This window comes from Pleurodeles waltl, chromosome 4_1 (assembly GCF_031143425.1).
Source record: "Pleurodeles waltl isolate 20211129_DDA chromosome 4_1, aPleWal1.hap1.20221129, whole genome shotgun sequence".
In the NCBI taxonomy this organism is placed as follows: Eukaryota; Metazoa; Chordata; class Amphibia; order Caudata; family Salamandridae; genus Pleurodeles; species Pleurodeles waltl.
The window spans coordinates 76,092,223-76,112,041 of NC_090442.1; the positions used below are offsets into that span (position 1 = coordinate 76,092,223).

Here is a 19,819-nt window from a genome sequence, read left to right on the forward strand (position 1 = left end):
ATAGGCTCTCTATACCACATGCTGATTTATTAGTCACAGGGTCTGGGACACAGCCTGACTCATGCCCCTGGCTACAAGCTGATGGACACACTCAACACACCTGCTGCTTCACTATTCACACCAAAATACATAGCATGACAGCAGGTCCTAGGCCAAGGGTGCCAATTCACTCTCAAGCTTACTCTTGCTTCACTAGTCACAGGGACTGCTATGGAGACCGGCTGCTGGTCCTTTCACACAACCCTCTTACGGACGCAGATAAAACCTAAAACTCTTTTTAATTAGTGGTTTTTCTGTGACATACTTTCAAGAAATCTCCAGAAATTGAAATAAGTAACAGAGAATTTTTTTTTTGTTCCTTAAAAGGAGAAGTGGGAAGCAAGACTTGAACTGGGGACCTCTTGATCTGCAGTCACATACTTTACTGCTGAGCTATACACATCCTCTTTTCCTGAAATATGCCTTCACACACACCTTATTACTGCGAGCAGCAGGCTGTAGAGTGCAGACGTCACATATAATACCTTGGACTCTGACTAGCACTGAGTTATACCTACTCTGGGATTCCAGCTGTGGGACTAGCTTACTCTCTTGTCTACTCACCATGCTGGAAGTGAGAGTGAGTCTTACTCTCGTCTGCAATCACTCTGTGCCCTAAATTTCAGTCTTAGTCTCTCGTCTGCTCACTCTCTGCAGTAAGTGTGCAAAGCTGTCAGTGACTCAGCCAGTCTAAGCCTCCTAGCTCATTTAAAAATCCACTGCCTCAGACATTGACAGAACACAACTCTAGTGAGGAAAGACTTCTTTTTAACAGTGCTTTGGTTAGCAGTACCATACAACTCTCACACAGTCACTATCTCTTCTAATCGATGCAAGTTCACATAGATGTCTTTTAAAATGCAATTTCTGTGTCCCTCACGTGGTAATGTCTTTAACAATGCTATATCTTTGTTTTATGGTAAAACAATTTGATATGGTATACACATTGGACCAGTCTTACTGTACATTCTAGTAACGGTAAGCTGGCGTGATACTAGTGAAACACACTGGAAACAGTACACAGGCCAGTCACAGTGTACCAGCATTTGGGTCCAGTTTTGTCTAGCCGACGTTACCTTACATACTAATTACAGTAAATAGGTGTGCTACTGGAGAAAGACACAAGTAACAGCATGCAGGCATTTGTTTCTTACACATATTACTATCAGTAAGCACACATGCTACTGTCCAAACTCAGTTCTAAAACTGCAGAGACTTCTGTTACAGTATAAGGACATTTGTGAAAGCATTACGGGCATACAGTGTCCACACACTCACATCTTTGCTGCTGTACAGGCACACAGTGTTTCTTAAAGCACAACAAATCAGCTGTGCTGTGGTAAATACAGTGGAATTTAGAAACTTGTGATTTGTTTACCTATGTATTTTTTCTTTGCACCTGCAATTTCTGCTATATGCTCAATTATTAGAAGAATTCTTGTTAATAAATCCATGCCGTAAAACATTATCTGTGTGCTGCACACTACAGAATGTAGAAAGATGTATTAAAGTACACAGTATCATGCTGTGTACACAAATTTCAATTTGTCCCTGTGTGCCAATGTACGAACTCTTGTTTTACTCGAATTGATCCATGGTGCAGTTACTGGGCGTGAGTGTGAAAACTGTTAATTTTCGCACAACAGTCTTAAGGATGCACATAAAACTTTGAGCTATTTTGTTTAAATAGTCGTTTTAGTGTGAAATACTTTCAATAAATCCCCAAGAATTGTAGAAAGTGATATAGAAAGAAATTGAAAGCTTCTTTCATGTGTGAAGGGGGCACCCAGATTGATCCATGGTGCAGTTACTGGGTGTGAGTGTGAAAACTGTTAATTTTCAACAAGAGTCATAAGGATGCACATAAAACTTTGAGCTATTTTGCTTAATTAGTCGTTTTAGTGTGACATACTTTCAAAAAATCCCCAAGAATTGAAAAAAGCGATACAGAAAGAAATTGACAGCTTCTTTAAAGTATTAAGGGGGCACCCGGATTTGAACCAGGGACCTCTTGATCTGCAGTCAAATGCTCTACCACTGAGCTATACCCCCTTGTTGTACTATTTGGAAGTGGATGGACTAGAAACTGCTGCTGTGGATCTCATCAGAACGGCTTCCTCTTTTATAGGCTCTCTATACCACCTGCTGATTTATTAGTCACAGGGTCTGGGACACAGCCTGACTCATGCCCCTGGCTACAAGCTGATGGACACACTCAACACACCTGATGCTTCACTATTCACACCAAAATACATAGCATGACAGCAGGTCCTAGGCCAAGGGTGCCAATTCACTCTCAAGCTTACTCTTGCTTCACTAGTCACAGGGACTGCTATGGAGACTGGCTGCTGGTCCTTTCACACAACCCTCTTACGGACGCAGATAAAACCTAAAACTCTTTTTAATTAGTGGTTTTTCTGTGACATACTTTGAAGAAATCTCCAGAAATTGAAATAAGTAACAGAGAATTTTTTTTTTGTTCCTTAAAAGGAGAAGTGGGAAGCAAGACTTGAACTGGGGACCTCTTGATCTGCAGTCACATACTTTACTGTTGAGCTATATACATCCTCTTTTCCTGAAATATGCCTTCACACACACCTTATTACTGCGAGCAGCAGGCTGTAGAGTGCAGACGTCACATATAATACCATGGACTCTGACTAGCACTGAGTTATACCTACTCTGGGATTCCAGCTGTGGGACTAGCTTACTCTCTTGTCTACTCACCATGCTGGAAGTGAGAGTGAGTCTTACTCTCTTCTGCAATCACTCTGTGCCCTAAATTTCAGTCTTAGTCTCTCGTCTGCTCACTCTCTGCAGTAAGTGTGCAAAGCTGTCAGTGACTCAGCCAGTCTAAGCCTCCTAGCTCATTTAAAAATCCACTGCCTCAGACATTGACAGAACACAACTCTAGTGAGGAAAGACTTCTTTTTAACAGTGCTTTGGTTAGCAGTACCATACAACTCTCACACAGTCACTATCTCTTCTAATCGATGCAAGTTCACATAGATGTCTTTTAAAATGCAATTTCTGTGTCCCTCACGTGGTAATGTCTTTAACAATGCTATATCTTTGTTTTATGGTAAAACAATTTGATATGGTATACATATTGGACCAGTCTTACTGTACATTCTAGTAACGGTAAGCTGGCGTGATACTAGTGAAACACACTGGAAACAGTACACAGGCCAGTCACAGTGTACCAGCATTTGGGTCCAGTTTTGTCTAGCCGACGTTACCTTACATACTAATTACAGTAAATAGGTGTGCTACTGGAGAAAGACACAAGTAACAGCATGCAGGCATTTATTTCTTAAACATATTACTATCAGTAAGCACACATGCTACTGTCCAAACTCAGTTCTAAAACTGCAGAGACTTCTGTTACAGTATAAGGACATTTGTGAAAGCATTACGGGCATACAGTGTCCACACACTCACATCTTTGCTGCTGTACAGGCACACAGTGTTTCTTAAAGCACAACAAATCAGCTGTGCTGTGGTAAATACAGTGGAATTTAGAAACTTGTGATTTGTTTACCTATGTATTTTTTCATTGCACCTGCAATTTCTGCTATATGCTCAATTATTAGAAGCAATGCTTGTTAATAAATCCATGCCGTAAAACATTATCTGTGTGCTGCACACTACAGAATGTAGAAAGATGTATTAAAGTACACAGTATCATGCTGTGTACACAAATTTCAATTTGTCCCTGTGTGCCAATGTACGAACTCTTGTTTTAATCGAATTGATCCATGGTGCAGTTACTGGGCGTGAGTGTGAAAACTGTTAATTTTCGCACAACAGTCTTAAGGATGCACATAAAACTTTGAGCTATTTTGTTTAAATAGTAGTTTTAGTGTGAAATACTTTCAATAAATCCCCAAGAATTGTAGAAACTGATATAGAAACAAATTGAAAGCTTCTTTCATGTGTGAAGGGGGCACCCAGATTGATCCATGGTGCAGTTACTGGGTGTGAGTGTGAAAACTGTTAATTTTCAAAAAGAGTCATAAGGATGCACATAAAACTTTGAGCTATTTTGCTTAATTAGTCGTTTTAGTGTGACATACTTTCAAAAAATCCCCAAGAATTGAAAAAAGCGATACAGAAAGAAATTGACAGCTTCTTTAAAGTATTAAGGGGGCACCCGGATTTGAAACAGAGACCTCTTGATCTGCAGTCAAATGCTCTACCACTGAGCTATACCCCCTTGTTGTACTATCTGGAAGTGGATGGACTAGAAACTGCTGCTGTGGATCTCATCAGAACGGCTTCCTCTTTTATAGGCTCTCTATACCACCTGCTGATTTATTAGTCACAGGGTCTGGGACACAGCCTGACTCATGCCCCTGGCTACAAGCTGATGGACACACTCAACACACCTGATGCTTCACTATTCACACCAAAATACATAGCATGACAGCAGGTCCTAGGCCAAGGGTGCCAATTCACTCTCAAGCTTACTCTTGCTTCACTAGTCACAGGGACTGCTATGGAGACCGGCTGCTGGTCCTTTCACACAACCCTCTTACGGACGCAGATAAAACCTAAAACTCTTTTTAATTAGTGGTTTTTCTGTGACATACTTTCAAGAAATCTCCAGAAATTGAAATAAGTAACAGAGAATTTGTTTTTTGTTCCTTAAAAGGAGAAGTGGGAAGCAAGACTTGAACTGGGGACCTCTTGATCTGCAGTCACATACTTTACTGCTGAGCTATACACATCCTCTTTTCCTGAAATATGCCTTCACACACACCTTATTACTGCGAGCAGCAGGCTGTAGAGTGCAGACGTCACATATAATACCATGGACTCTGACTAGCACTGAGTTATACCTACTCTGGGATTCCAGCTGTGGGACTAGCTTACTCTCTTGTCTACTCACCATGCTGGAAGTGAGAGTGAGTCTTACTCTCTTCTGCAATCACTCTGTGCCCTAAATTTCAGTCTTAGTCTCTCGTCTGCTCACTCTCTGCAGTAAGTGTGCAAAGCTGTCAGTGACTCAGCCAGTCTAAGCCTCCTAGCTCATTTAAAAATACACTGCCTCAGACATTGACAGAACACAACTCTAGTGAGGAAAGACTTCTTTTTAACAGTGCTTTGGTTAGCAGTACCATAAAACTCTCACACAGTCACTATCTCTTCTAATCGATGCAAGTTCACATAGATGTCTTTTAAAATGCAATTTATGTGTCCCTCACGTGGTAATGTCTTTAACAATGCTATATCTTTGTTTTATGGTAAAACAATTTGATATGGTATACATATTGGACCAGTCTTACTGTACATTCTAGTAACGGTAAGCTGGCGTGATACTAGTGAAACACACTGGAAACAGTACACAGGCCAGTCATAGTGCACCAGCATTTGGGTCCAGTTTTGTCTAGCCGACGTTACCTTACATACTAATTACAGTAAATAGGTGTGCTACTGGAGAAAGACACAAGTAACAGCATGCAGGCATTTGTTTCTTACACATATTACTATCAGTAAGCACACATGCTACTGTCCAAACTCAGTTCTAAAACTGCAGAGACTTCTGTTACAGTATAAGGACATTTGTGAAAGCATTACGGGCATACAGTGTCCACACACTCACATCTTTGCTGCTGTACAGGCAGACAGTGTTTCTTAAAGCACAACAAATCAGCTGTGCTGTGGTAAATACAGTGGAGTTTAGAAACTTGTGATTTGTTTACCTATGTATTTTTTCTTTGCACCTGCAATTTCTGCTATATGCTCAATTATTAGAAGCAATGCTTGTTAATAAATCCATGCCGTAAAACATTATCTGTGTGCTGCACACTACAGAATGTAGAAAGATGTATTAAAGTACACAGTATCATGCTGTGTACACAAATTTCAATTTGTCCCTGTGTGCCAATGTACGAACTCTTGTTTTAATCGAATTGATCCATGGTGCAGTTACTGGGCGTGAGTGTGAAAACTGTTAATTTTCGCACAACAGTCTTAAGGATGCACATAAAACTTTGAGCTATTTTGTTTAAATAGTCGTTTTAGTGTGAAATACTTTCAATAAATCCCCAAGAATTGTAGAAAGTGATATAGAAAGAAATTGAAAGCTTCTTTCATGTGTGAAGGGGGCACCCAGATTGATCCATGGTGCAGTTACTGGGTGTGAGTGTGAAAACTGTTAATTTTCAAAAAGAGTCATAAGGATGCACATAAAACTTTGAGCTATTTTGCTTAATTAGTCGTTTTAGTGTGACATACTTTCAAAAAATCCCCAAGAATTGAAAAAAGCGATACAGAAAGAAACTGACAGCTTCTTTAAAGTATTAAGGGGGCACCCGGATTTGAACCAGAGACCTCTTGATCTGCAGTCAAATGCTCTACCACTGAGCTATACCCCCTTGTTGTACTATCTGGAAGTGGATGGACTAGAAACTGCTGCTGTGGATCTCATCAGAACGGCTTCCTCTTTTATAGGCTCTCTATACCACATGCTGATTTATTAGTCACAGGGTCTGGGACACAGCCTGACTCATGCCCCTGGCTACAAGCTGATGGACACACTCAACACACCTGCTGCTTCACTATTCACACCAAAATACATAGCATGACAGCAGGTCCTAGGCCAAGGGTGCCAATTCACTCTCAAGCTTACTCTTGCTTCACTAGTCACAGGGACTGCTATGGAGACCGGCTGCTGGTCCTTTCACACAACCCTCTTACGGACGCAGATAAAACCTAAAACTCTTTTTAATTAGTGGTTTTTCTGTGACATACTTTCAAGAAATCTCCAGAAATTGAAATAAGTAACAGATAATTTTTTTTTTGTTCCTTAAAAGGAGAAGTGGGAAGCAAGACTTGAACTGGGGACCTCTTGATCTGCAGTCACATACTTTACTGCTGAGCTATACACATCCTCTTTTCCTGAAATATGCCTTCACACACACCTTATTACTGCGAGCAGCAGGCTGTAGAGTGCAGACGTCACATATAATACCATGGACTCTGACTAGCACTGAGTTATACCTACTCTGGGATTCCAGCTGTGGGACTAGCTTACTCTCTTGTCTACTCACCATGCTGGAAGTGAGAGTGAGTCTTACTCTCGTCTGCAATCACTCTGTGCCCTAAATTTCAGTCTTAGTCTCTCGTCTGCTCACTCTCTGCAGTAAGTGTGCAAAGCTGTCAGTGACTCAGCCAGTCTAAGCCTCCTAGCTCATTTAAAAATCCACTGCCTCAGACATTGACAGAACACAACTCTAGTGAGGAAAGACTTCTTTTTAACAGTGCTTTGGTTAGCAGTACCATACAACTCTCACACAGTCACTATCTCTTCTAATCGATGCAAGTTCACATAGATGTCTTTTAAAATGCAATTTCTGTGTCCCTCACGTGGTAATGTCTTTAACAATGCTATATCTTTGTTTTATGGTAAAACAATTTGATATGGTATACACATTGGACCAGTCTTACTGTACATTCTAGTAACGGTAAGCTGGCGTGATACTAGTGAAACACACTGGAAACAGTACACAGGCCAGTCACAGTGTACCAGCATTTGGGTCCAGTTTTGTCTAGCCGACGTTACCTTACATACTAATTACAGTAAATAGGTGTGCTACTGGAGAAAGACACAAGTAACAGCATGCAGGCATTTGTTTCTTACACATATTACTATCAGTAAGCACACATGCTACTGTCCAAACTCAGTTCTAAAACTGCAGAGACTTCTGTTACAGTATAAGGACATTTGTGAAAGCATTACGGGCATACAGTGTCCACACACTCACATCTTTGCTGCTGTACAGGCACACAGTGTTTCTTAAAGCACAACAAATCAGCTGTGCTGTGGTAAATACAGTGGAATTTAGAAACTTGTGATTTGTTTACCTATGTATTTTTTCTTTGCACCTGCAATTTCTGCTATATGCTCAATTATTAGAAGCAATGCTTGTTAATAAATCCATGCCGTAAAACATTATCTGTGTGCTGCACACTACAGAATGTAGAAAGATGTATTAAAGTACACAGTATCATGCTGTGTACACAAATTTCAATTTGTCCCTGTGTGCCAATGTACGAACTCTTGTTTTAATCGAATTGATCCATGGTGCAGTTACTGGGCGTGAGTGTGAAAACTGTTAATTTTCGCACAACAGTCTTAAGGATGCACATAAAACTTTGAGCTATTTTGTTTAAATAGTAGTTTTAGTGTGAAATACTTTCAATAAATCCCCAAGAATTGTAGAAACTGATATAGAAACAAATTGAAAGCTTCTTTCATGTGTGAAGGGGGCACCCAGATTGATCCATGGTGCAGTTACTGGGTGTGAGTGTGAAAACTGTTAATTTTCAAAAAGAGTCATAAGGATGCACATAAAACTTTGAGCTATTTTGCTTAATTAGTCGTTTTAGTGTGACATACTTTCAAAAAATCCCCAAGAATTGAAAAAAGCGATACAGAAAGAAATTGACAGCTTCTTTAAAGTATTAAGGGGGCACCCGGATTTGAAACAGAGACCTCTTGATCTGCAGTCAAATGCTCTACCACTGAGCTATACCCCCTTGTTGTACTATCTGGAAGTGGATGGACTAGAAACTGCTGCTGTGGATCTCATCAGAACGGCTTCCTCTTTTATAGGCTCTCTATACCACCTGCTGATTTATTAGTCACAGGGTCTGGGACACAGCCTGACTCATGCCCCTGGCTACAAGCTGATGGACACACTCAACACACCTGATGCTTCACTATTCACACCAAAATACATAGCATGACAGCAGGTCCTAGGCCAAGGGTGCCAATTCACTCTCAAGCTTACTCTTGCTTCACTAGTCACAGGGACTGCTATGGAGACCGGCTGCTGGTCCTTTCACACAACCCTCTTACGGACGCAGATAAAACCTAAAACTCTTTTTAATTAGTGGTTTTTCTGTGACATACTTTCAAGAAATCTCCAGAAATTGAAATAAGTAACAGAGAATTTGTTTTTTGTTCCTTAAAAGGAGAAGTGGGAAGCAAGACTTGAACTGGGGACCTCTTGATCTGCAGTCACATACTTTACTGCTGAGCTATACACATCCTCTTTTCCTGAAATATGCCTTCACACACACCTTATTACTGCGAGCAGCAGGCTGTAGAGTGCAGACGTCACATATAATACCATGGACTCTGACTAGCACTGAGTTATACCTACTCTGGGATTCCAGCTGTGGGACTAGCTTACTCTCTTGTCTACTCACCATGCTGGAAGTGAGAGTGAGTCTTACTCTCTTCTGCAATCACTCTGTGCCCTAAATTTCAGTCTTAGTCTCTCGTCTGCTCACTCTCTGCAGTAAGTGTGCAAAGCTGTCAGTGACTCAGCCAGTCTAAGCCTCCTAGCTCATTTAAAAATACACTGCCTCAGACATTGACAGAACACAACTCTAGTGAGGAAAGACTTCTTTTTAACAGTGCTTTGGTTAGCAGTACCATACAACTCTCACACAGTCACTATCTCTTCTAATCGATGCAAGTTCACATAGATGTCTTTTAAAATGCAATTTATGTGTCCCTCACGTGGTAATGTCTTTAACAATGCTATATCTTTGTTTTATGGTAAAACAATTTGATATGGTATACATATTGGACCAGTCTTACTGTACATTCTAGTAACGGTAAGCTGGCGTGATACTAGTGAAACACACTGGAAACAGTACACAGGCCAGTCACAGTGCACCAGCATTTGGGTCCAGTTTTGTCTAGCCGACGTTACCTTACATACTAATTACAGTAAATAGGTGTGCTACTGGAGAAAGACACAAGTAACAGCATGCAGGCATTTGTTTCTTACACATATTACTATCAGTAAGCACACATGCTACTGTCCAAACTCAGTTCTAAAACTGCAGAGACTTCTGTTACAGTATAAGGACATTTGTGAAAGCATTACGGGCATACAGTGTCCACACACTCACATCTTTGCTGCTGTACAGGCACACAGTGTTTCTTAAAGCACAACAAATCAGCTGTGCTGTGGTAAATACAGTGGAGTTTAGAAACTTGTGATTTGTTTACCTATGTATTTTTTCTTTGCACCTGCAATTTCTGCTATATGCTCAATTATTAGAAGCAATGCTTGTTAATAAATCCATGCCGTAAAACATTATCTGTGTGCTGCACACTACAGAATGTAGAAAGATGTATTAAAGTACACAGTATCATGCTGTGTACACAAATTTCAATTTGTCCCTGTGTGCCAATGTACGAACTCTTGTTTTAATCGAATTGATCCATGGTGCAGTTACTGGGCGTGAGTGTGAAAACTGTTAATTTTCGCACAACAGTCTTAAGGATGCACATAAAACTTTGAGCTATTTTGTTTAAATAGTCGTTTTAGTGTGAAATACTTTCAATAAATCCCCAAGAATTGTAGAAAGTGATATAGAAAGAAATTGAAAGCTTCTTTCATGTGTGAAGGGGGCACCCAGATTGATCCATGGTGCAGTTACTGGGTGTGAGTGTGAAAACTGTTAATTTTCAAAAAGAGTCATAAGGATGCACATAAAACTTTGAGCTATTTTGCTTAATTAGTCGTTTTAGTGTGACATACTTTCAAAAAATCCCCAAGAATTGAAAAAAGCGATACAGAAAGAAACTGACAGCTTCTTTAAAGTATTAAGGGGGCACCCGGATTTGAACCAGAGACCTCTTGATCTGCAGTCAAATGCTCTACCACTGAGCTATACCCCCTTGTTGTACTATCTGGAAGTGGATGGACTAGAAACTGCTGCTGTGGATCTCATCAGAACGGCTTCCTCTTTTATAGGCTCTCTATACCACATGCTGATTTATTAGTCACAGGGTCTGGGACACAGCCTGACTCATGCCCCTGGCTACAAGCTGATGGACACACTCAACACACCTGCTGCTTCACTATTCACACCAAAATACATAGCATGACAGCAGGTCCTAGGCCAAGGGTGCCAATTCACTCTCAAGCTTACTCTTGCTTCACTAGTCACAGGGACTGCTATGGAGACCGGCTGCTGGTCCTTTCACACAACCCTCTTACGGACGCAGATAAAACCTAAAACTCTTTTTAATTAGTGGTTTTTCTGTGACATACTTTCAAGAAATCTCCAGAAATTGAAATAAGTAACAGATAATTTTTTTTTTGTTCCTTAAAAGGAGAAGTGGGAAGCAAGACTTGAACTGGGGACCTCTTGATCTGCAGTCACATACTTTACTGCTGAGCTATACACATCCTCTTTTCCTGAAATATGCCTTCACACACACCTTATTACTGCGAGCAGCAGGCTGTAGAGTGCAGACGTCACATATAATACCATGGACTCTGACTAGCACTGAGTTATACCTACTCTGGGATTCCAGCTGTGGGACTAGCTTACTCTCTTGTCTACTCACCATGCTGGAAGTGAGAGTGAGTCTTACTCTCGTCTGCAATCACTCTGTGCCCTAAATTTCAGTCTTAGTCTCTCGTCTGCTCACTCTCTGCAGTAAGTGTGCAAAGCTGTCAGTGACTCAGCCAGTCTAAGCCTCCTAGCTCATTTAAAAATCCACTGCCTCAGACATTGACAGAACACAACTCTAGTGAGGAAAGACTTCTTTTTAACAGTGCTTTGGTTAGCAGTACCATACAACTCTCACACAGTCACTATCTCTTCTAATCGATGCAAGTTCACATAGATGTCTTTTAAAATGCAATTTCTGTGTCCCTCACGTGGTAATGTCTTTAACAATGCTATATCTTTGTTTTATGGTAAAACAATTTGATATGGTATACACATTGGACCAGTCTTACTGTACATTCTAGTAACGGTAAGCTGGCGTGATACTAGTGAAACACACTGGAAACAGTACACAGGCCAGTCACAGTGTACCAGCATTTGGGTCCAGTTTTGTCTAGCCGACGTTACCTTACATACTAATTACAGTAAATAGGTGTGCTACTGGAGAAAGACACAAGTAACAGCATGCAGGCATTTGTTTCTTACACATATTACTATCAGTAAGCACACATGCTACTGTCCAAACTCAGTTCTAAAACTGCAGAGACTTCTGTTACAGTATAAGGACATTTGTGAAAGCATTACGGGCATACAGTGTCCACACACTCACATCTTTGCTGCTGTACAGGCACACAGTGTTTCTTAAAGCACAACAAATCAGCTGTGCTGTGGTAAATACAGTGGAATTTAGAAACTTGTGATTTGTTTACCTATGTATTTTTTCTTTGCACCTGCAATTTCTGCTATATGCTCAATTATTAGAAGAATTCTTGTTAATAAATCCATGCCGTAAAACATTATCTGTGTGCTGCACACTACAGAATGTAGAAAGATGTATTAAAGTACACAGTATCATGCTGTGTACACAAATTTCAATTTGTCCCTGTGTGCCAATGTACGAACTCTTGTTTTACTCGAATTGATCCATGGTGCAGTTACTGGGCGTGAGTGTGAAAACTGTTAATTTTCGCACAACAGTCTTAAGGATGCACATAAAACTTTGAGCTATTTTGTTTAAATAGTCGTTTTAGTGTGAAATACTTTCAATAAATCCCCAAGAATTGTAGAAAGTGATATAGAAAGAAATTGAAAGCTTCTTTCATGTGTGAAGGGGGCACCCAGATTGATCCATGGTGCAGTTACTGGGTGTGAGTGTGAAAACTGTTAATTTTCAACAAGAGTCATAAGGATGCACATAAAACTTTGAGCTATTTTGCTTAATTAGTCGTTTTAGTGTGACATACTTTCAAAAAATCCCCAAGAATTGAAAAAAGCGATACAGAAAGAAATTGACAGCTTCTTTAAAGTATTAAGGGGGCACCCGGTTTTGAACCAGGGACCTCTTGATCTGCAGTCAAGTGCTCTACCACTGAGCTATACCCCCTTGTTGTACTATCTGGAAGTGGATGGACTAGAAACTGCTGCTGTGGATCTCATCAGAACGGCTTCCTCTTTTATAGGCTCTCTATACCACCTGCTGATTTATTAGTCACAGGGTCTGGGACACAGCCTGACTCATGCCCCTGGCTACAAGCTGATGGACACACTCAACACACCTGATGCTTCACTATTCACACCAAAATACATAGCATGACAGCAGGTCCTAGGCCAAGGGTGCCAATTCACTCTCAAGCTTACTCTTGCTTCACTAGTCACAGGGACTGCTATGGAGACTGGCTGCTGGTCCTTTCACACAACCCTCTTACGGACGCAGATAAAACCTAAAACTCTTTTTAATTAGTGGTTTTTCTGTGACATACTTTCAAGAAATCTCCAGAAATTGAAATAAGAAACAGAGAATTTTTTTTTTGTTCCTTAAAAGGAGAAGTGGGAAGCAAGACTTGAATTGGGGACCTCTTGATCTGCAGTCACATACTTTACTGCTGAGCTATACACATCCTCTTTTCCTGAAATATGCCTTCACACACACCTTATTACTGCGAGCAGCAGGCTGTAGAGTGCAGACGTCACATATAATACAATGGGCTCTGACTAGCACTGAGTTATACCTACTCTGGGATTCCAGCTGTGGGACTAGCTTACTCTCTTGTCTACTCACCATGCTGGAAGTGAGAGTGAGTCTTACTCTCTTCTGCAATCACTCTGTGCCCTAAATTTCAGTCTTAGTCTCTCGTCTGCTCACTCTCTGCAGTAAGTGTGCAAAGCTGACAGTGACTCAGCCAGTCTAAGCCTCCTAGCTCATTTAAAAATCCACTGCCTCAGACATTGACAGAACACAACTCTACAACTCTCACACAGTCACTATCTCTTCTAATCGATGCAAGTTCACATAGATGTCTTTTAAAATGCAATTTCTGTGTCCCTCACGTGGAAATGTCTTTAACAATGCTATATCTTTGTTTTATGGTAAAACAATTTGATATGGTATACATATTGGACCAGTCTTACTGTACATTCTAGTAACGGTAAGCTGGCGTGATACTAGTGAAACACACTGGAAACAGTACACAGGCCAGTCACAGTGTACCAGCATTTGGGTCCAGTTTTGTCTAGCCGACGTTACCTTACATACTAATTACAGTAAATAGGTGTGCTACTGGAGAAAGACACAAGTAACAGCATGCAGGCATTTGTTTCTTACACATATTACTATCAGTAAGCACACATGCTACTGTCCAAACTCAGTTCTAAAACTGCAGAGACTTCTGTTACAGTATAAGGACATTTGTGAAAGCATTACGGGCATACAGTGTCCACACACTCACATCTTTGCTACTGTACAGGCACACAGTGTTTCTTAAAGCACAACAAATCAGCTGTGCTGTGGTAAATACAGTGGAATTTAGAAACTTGTGATTTGTTTACCTATGTATTTTTTCTTTGCACCTGCAATTTCTGCTATATGCTCAATTATTAGAAGCAATGCTTGTTAATAAATCCATGCCGTAAAACATTATCTGTGTGCTGCACACTACAGAATGTAGAAAGATGTATTAAAGTACACAGTATCATGCTGTGTACACAAATTTCAATTTGTCCCTGTGTGCCAATGTACGAACTCTTGTTTTACTCGAATTGATCCATGGTGCAGTTACTGGGCGTGAGTGTGAAAACTGTTAATTTTCGCACAACAGTCTTAAGGATGCACATAAAACTTTGAGCTATTTTGTTTAAATCGTCGTTTTAGTGTGAAATACTTTCAATAAATCCCCAAGAATTGTAGAAAGTGATATAGAAAGAAATTGAAAGCTTCTTTCATGTGTGAAGGGGCCACCCAGATTGATCCATGGTGCAGTTACTGGGTGTGAGTGTGAAAACTGTTAATTTTCAACAAGAGTCATAAGGATGCACATAAAACTTTGAGCTATTTTGCTTAATTAGTCGTTTTAGTGTGACATACTTTCAAAAAATCCCCAAGAATTGAAAAAAGCGATACAGAAAGAAATTGACAGCTTCTTTAAAGTATTAAGGGGGCACCCGGATTTGAAACAGAGACCTCTTGATCTGCAGTCAAATGCTCTACCACTGAGCTATACCCCCTTGTTGTACTATCTGGAAGTGGATGGACTAGAAACTGCTGCTGTGGATCTCATCAGAACGGCTTCCTCTTTTATAGGCTCTCTATACCACCTGCTGATTTATTAGTCACAGGGTCTGGGACACAGCCTGACTCATGCCCCTGGCTACAAGCTGATGGACACACTCAACACACCTGATGCTTCACTATTCACACCAAAATACATAGCATGACAGCAGGTCCTAGGCCAAGGGTGCCAATTCACTCTCAAGCTTACTCTTGTTTCACTAGTCACAGGGACTGCTATGGAGACCGGCTGCTGGTCCTTTCACACAACCCTCTTACGGACGCAGATAAAACCTAAAACTCTTTTTAATTAGTGGTTTTTCTGTGACATACTTTCAAGAAATCTCCAGAAATTGAAATAAGTAACAGAGAATTTTTTTTTTGTTCCTTAAAAGGAGAAGTGGGAAGCAAGACTTGAACTGGGGACCTCTTGATCTGCAGTCACATACTTTACTGCTGAGCTATACACATCCTCTTTTCCTGAAATATGCCTTCACACACACCTTATTACTGCGAGCAGCAGGCTGTAGAGTGCAGACGTCACATATAATACCATGGACTCTGACTAGCACTGAGTTATACCTACTCTGGGATTCCAGCTGTGGGACTAGCTTACTCTCTTGTCTACTCACCATGCTGGAAGTGAGAGTGAGTCTTACTCTCTTCTGCAATCACTCTGTGCCCTAAATTTCAGTCTTAGTCTCTCGTCTGCTCACTCTCTGCAGTAAGTGTGCAAAGCTGTCAGTGACTCAGCCAGTCTAAGCCTCCTAGCTCATTTAAAAATCCACTGCCTCAGACATTGACAGAACACAACTCTAGTGAGGAGAGACTTCTTTTTAACAGTGCTTTGGTTAGCAGTACCATACAACTCTCACACAGTCACTATCTCTTCTAATCGATGCAAGTTCACATAGATGTCTTTTAAAATGCAATTTCTCTGTCCCTCACGTGGTAATGTCTTTAACAATGCTATATCTTTGTTTTATGGTAAAACAATTTGATATGGTATACATATTGGACCAGTCTTACTGTACATTCTAGTAACGGTAAGCTGGCGTGATACTAGTGAAACACACTGGAAACAGTACACAGGCCAGTCACAGTGTACCAGCTTTTGGGTCGAGTTTTGTCTAGCCGACGTTACCTTACATACTAATTACAGTAAATAGGTGTGCTACTGGAGAAAGACACAAGTAACAGCATGCAGGCATTTGTTTCTTACACATATTACTATCAGTAAGCACACATGCTACTGTCCAAACTCAGTTCTAAAACTGCAGAGACTTCTGTTACAGTATAAGGACATTTGTGAAAGCATTACGGGCATACAGTGTCCACACACTCACATCTTTGCTGCTGTACAGGCACACAGTGTTTCTTAAAGCACAACAAATCAGCTGTGCTGTGGTAAATACAGTGGAATTTAGAAACTTGTGATTTGTTTACCTATGTATTTTTTCTTTGCACCTGCAATTTCTGCTATATGCTCAATTATTAGAAGCAATGCTTGTTAATAAATCCATGCCGTAAAACATTATCTGTGTGCTGCACACTACAGAATGTAGAAAGATGTATTAAAGTACACAGTATCATGCTGTGTACACAAATTTCAATTTGTCCCTGTGTGCCAATGTACGAACTCTTGTTTTACTCGAATTGATCCATGGTGCAGTTACTGGGCGTGAGTGTGAAAACTGTTAATTTTCGCACAACAGTCTTAAGGATGCACATAAAACTTTGAGCTATTTTGTTTAAATAGTCGTTTTAGTGTGAAATACTTTCAATAAATCCCCAAGAATTGTAGAAAGTGATATAGAAAGAAATTGAAAGCTTCTTTCATGTGTGAAGGGGGCACCCAGATTGATCCATGGTGCAGTTACTGGGTGTGAGTGTGAAAACTGTTAATTTTCAACAAGAGTCATAAGGATGCACATAAAACTTTGAGCTATTTTGCTTAATTAGCCGTTTTAGTGTGACATACTTTCAAAAAATCCCCAAGAATTGAAAAAAGCGATACAGAAAGAAATTGACAGCTTCTTTAAAGTATTAAGGGGGCCCCCGGATTTGAACCAGGGACCTCTTGATCTGCAGTCAAATGCTCTACCACTGAGCTATACCCCCTTGTTGTACTATCTGGAAGTGGATGGACTAGAAACTGCTGCTGTGGATCTCATCAGAACGGCTTCCTCTTTTATAGGCTCTCTATACCACCTGCTGATTTATTAGTCACAGGGTCTGGGACACAGCCTGACTCATGCCCCTGGCTACAAGCTGATGGACACACTCAACACACCTGATGCTTCACTATTCACACCAAAATACATAGCATGACAGCAGGTCCTAGGCCAAGGGTGCCAATTCACTCTCAAGCTTACTCTTGTTTCACTAGTCACAGGGACTGCTATGGAGACCGGCTGCTGGTCCTTTCACACAACCCTCTTACGGACGCAGATAAAACCTAAAACTCTTTTTAATTAGTGGTTTTTCTGTGACATACTTTCAAGAAATCTCCAGAAATTGAAATAAGTAACAGAGAATTTTTTTTTTGTTCCTTAAAAGGAGAAGTGGGAAGCAAGACTTGAACTGGGGACCTCTTGATCTGCAGTCACATACTTTACTGCTGAGCTATACACATCCTCTTTTCCTGAAATATGCCTTCACACACACCTTATTACTGCGAGCAGCAGGCTGTAGAGTGCAGACGTCACATATAATACCATGGACTCTGACTAGCACTGAGTTATACCTACTCTGGGATTCCAGCTGTGGGACTAGCTTACTCTCTTGTCTACTCACCATGCTGGAAGTGAGAGTGAGTCTTACTCTCTTCTGCAATCACTCTGTGCCCTAAATTTCAGTCTTAGTCTCTCGTCTGCTCACTCTCTGCAGTAAGTGTGCAAAGCTGTCAGTGACTCAGCCAGTCTAAGCCTCCTAGCTCATTTAAAAATCCACTGCCTCAGACATTGACAGAACACAACTCTAGTGAGGAGAGACTTCTTTTTAACAGTGCTTTGGTTAGCAGTACCATACAACTCTCACACAGTCACTATCTCTTCTAATCGATGCAAGTTCACATAGATGTCTTTTAAAATGCAATTTCTCTGTCCCTCACGTGGTAATGTCTTTAACAATGCTATATCTTTGTTTTATGGTAAAACAATTTGATATGGTATACATATTGGACCAGTCTTACTGTACATTCTAGTAACGGTAAGCTGGCGTGATACTAGTGAAACACACTGGAAACAGTACACAGGCCAGTCACAGTGTACCAGCTTTTGGGTCGAGTTTTGTCTAGCCGACGTTACCTTACATACTAATTACAGTAAATAGGTGTGCTACTGGAGAAAGACACAAGTAACAGCATGCAGGCATTTGTTTCTTACACATATTACTATCAGTAAGCACACATGCTACTGTCCAAACTCAGTTCTAAAACTGCAGAGACTTCTGTTACAGTATAAGGACATTTGTGAAAGCATTACGGGCATACAGTGTCCACACACTCACATCTTTGCTGCTGTACAGGCACACAGTGTTTCTTAAAGCACAACAAATCAGCTGTGCTGTGGTAAATACAGTGGAATTTAGAAACTTGTGATTTGTTTACCTATGTATTTTTTCTTTGCACCTGCAATTTCTGCTATATGCTCAATTATTAGAAGCAATGCTTGTTAATAAATCCATGCCGTAAAACATTATCTGTGTGCTGCACACTACAGAATGTAGAAAGATGTATTAAAGTACACAGTATCATGCTGTGTACACAAATTTCAATTTGTCCCTGTGTGCCAATGTACGAACTCTTGTTTTACTCGAATTGATCCATGGTGCAGTTACTGGGCGTGAGTGTGAAAACTGTTAATTTTCGCACAACAGTCTTAAGGATGCACATAAAACTTTGAGCTATTTTGTTTAAATAGTCGTTTTAGTGTGAAATACTTTCAATAAATCCCCAAGAATTGTAGAAAGTGATATAGAAAGAAATTGAAAGCTTCTTTCATGTGTGAAGGGGGCACCCAGATTGATCCATGGTGCAGTTACTGGGTGTGAGTGTGAAAACTGTTAATTTTCAACAAGAGTCATAAGGATGCACATAAAACTTTGAGCTATTTTGCTTAATTAGCCGTTTTAGTGTGACATACTTTCAAAAAATCCCCAAGAATTGAAAAAAGCGATACAGAAAGAAATTGACAGCTTCTTTAAAGTATTAAGGGGGCCCCCGGATTTGAACCAGGGACCTCTTGATCTGCAGTCAAATGCTCTACCACTGAGCTATACCCCCTTGTTGTACTATCTGGAAGTGGATGGACTAGAAACTGCTGCTGTGGATCTCATCAGAACGGCTTCCTCTTTTATAGGCTCTCTATACCACCTGCTGATTTATTAGTCACAGGGTCTGGGACACAGCCTGACTCATGCCCCTGGCTACAAGCTGATGGACACACTCAACACACCTGATGCTTCACTATTCACACCAAAATACATAGCATGACAGCAGGTCCTAGACCAAGGGTGTCAATTCACTCTCAAGCTTACTCTTGCTTCACTAGTCACAGGGACTGCTATGGAGACTGGCTGCTGGTCCTTTCACACAACCCTCTTACGGACGCAGATAAAACCTAAAACTCTTTTTAATTAGTGGTTTTTCTGTGACATACTTTCAAGAAATCTCCAGAAATTGAAATAAGTAACAGAGACATTTTTTTTTGTTCCTTAAAAGGAGAAGTGGGAAGCAAGACTTGAACT

At 40.6% G+C, this 19,819-nt stretch overlaps 9 non-coding genes across 9 annotated transcripts; all 9 read right to left on the reverse strand.

Moving 5' to 3' along the window:
* Positions 1-2,019: 2,019 nt before the first annotated feature.
* On the reverse strand, positions 2,020-2,091 carry TRNAC-GCA (transfer RNA cysteine (anticodon GCA)). Its single transcript has one exon. It is a non-coding gene; the product is annotated as a tRNA-Cys (tRNA).
* A 2,092-nt stretch (positions 2,092-4,183) lies between these two features.
* Positions 4,184-4,255, reverse strand: TRNAC-GCA (transfer RNA cysteine (anticodon GCA)). The gene has a single exon. It is a non-coding gene; the product is annotated as a tRNA-Cys (tRNA).
* Positions 4,256-6,347: 2,092 nt separating this feature from the next.
* Positions 6,348-6,419, reverse strand: TRNAC-GCA (transfer RNA cysteine (anticodon GCA)). The gene has a single exon. It is a non-coding gene; the product is annotated as a tRNA-Cys (tRNA).
* Positions 6,420-8,511: 2,092 nt separating this feature from the next.
* TRNAC-GCA (transfer RNA cysteine (anticodon GCA)) lies at positions 8,512-8,583 on the reverse strand. Its single transcript has one exon. It is a non-coding gene; the product is annotated as a tRNA-Cys (tRNA).
* A 2,092-nt stretch (positions 8,584-10,675) lies between these two features.
* TRNAC-GCA (transfer RNA cysteine (anticodon GCA)) lies at positions 10,676-10,747 on the reverse strand. The gene has a single exon. It is a non-coding gene; the product is annotated as a tRNA-Cys (tRNA).
* A 2,091-nt stretch (positions 10,748-12,838) lies between these two features.
* Positions 12,839-12,910, reverse strand: TRNAC-GCA (transfer RNA cysteine (anticodon GCA)). The gene has a single exon. It is a non-coding gene; the product is annotated as a tRNA-Cys (tRNA).
* A 2,045-nt stretch (positions 12,911-14,955) lies between these two features.
* TRNAC-GCA (transfer RNA cysteine (anticodon GCA)) lies at positions 14,956-15,027 on the reverse strand. The gene has a single exon. It is a non-coding gene; the product is annotated as a tRNA-Cys (tRNA).
* Positions 15,028-17,119: 2,092 nt separating this feature from the next.
* Positions 17,120-17,191, reverse strand: TRNAC-GCA (transfer RNA cysteine (anticodon GCA)). The gene has a single exon. It is a non-coding gene; the product is annotated as a tRNA-Cys (tRNA).
* A 2,092-nt stretch (positions 17,192-19,283) lies between these two features.
* Positions 19,284-19,355, reverse strand: TRNAC-GCA (transfer RNA cysteine (anticodon GCA)). Its single transcript has one exon. It is a non-coding gene; the product is annotated as a tRNA-Cys (tRNA).
* Between the last annotated feature and the right edge of the window lie 464 nt (positions 19,356-19,819).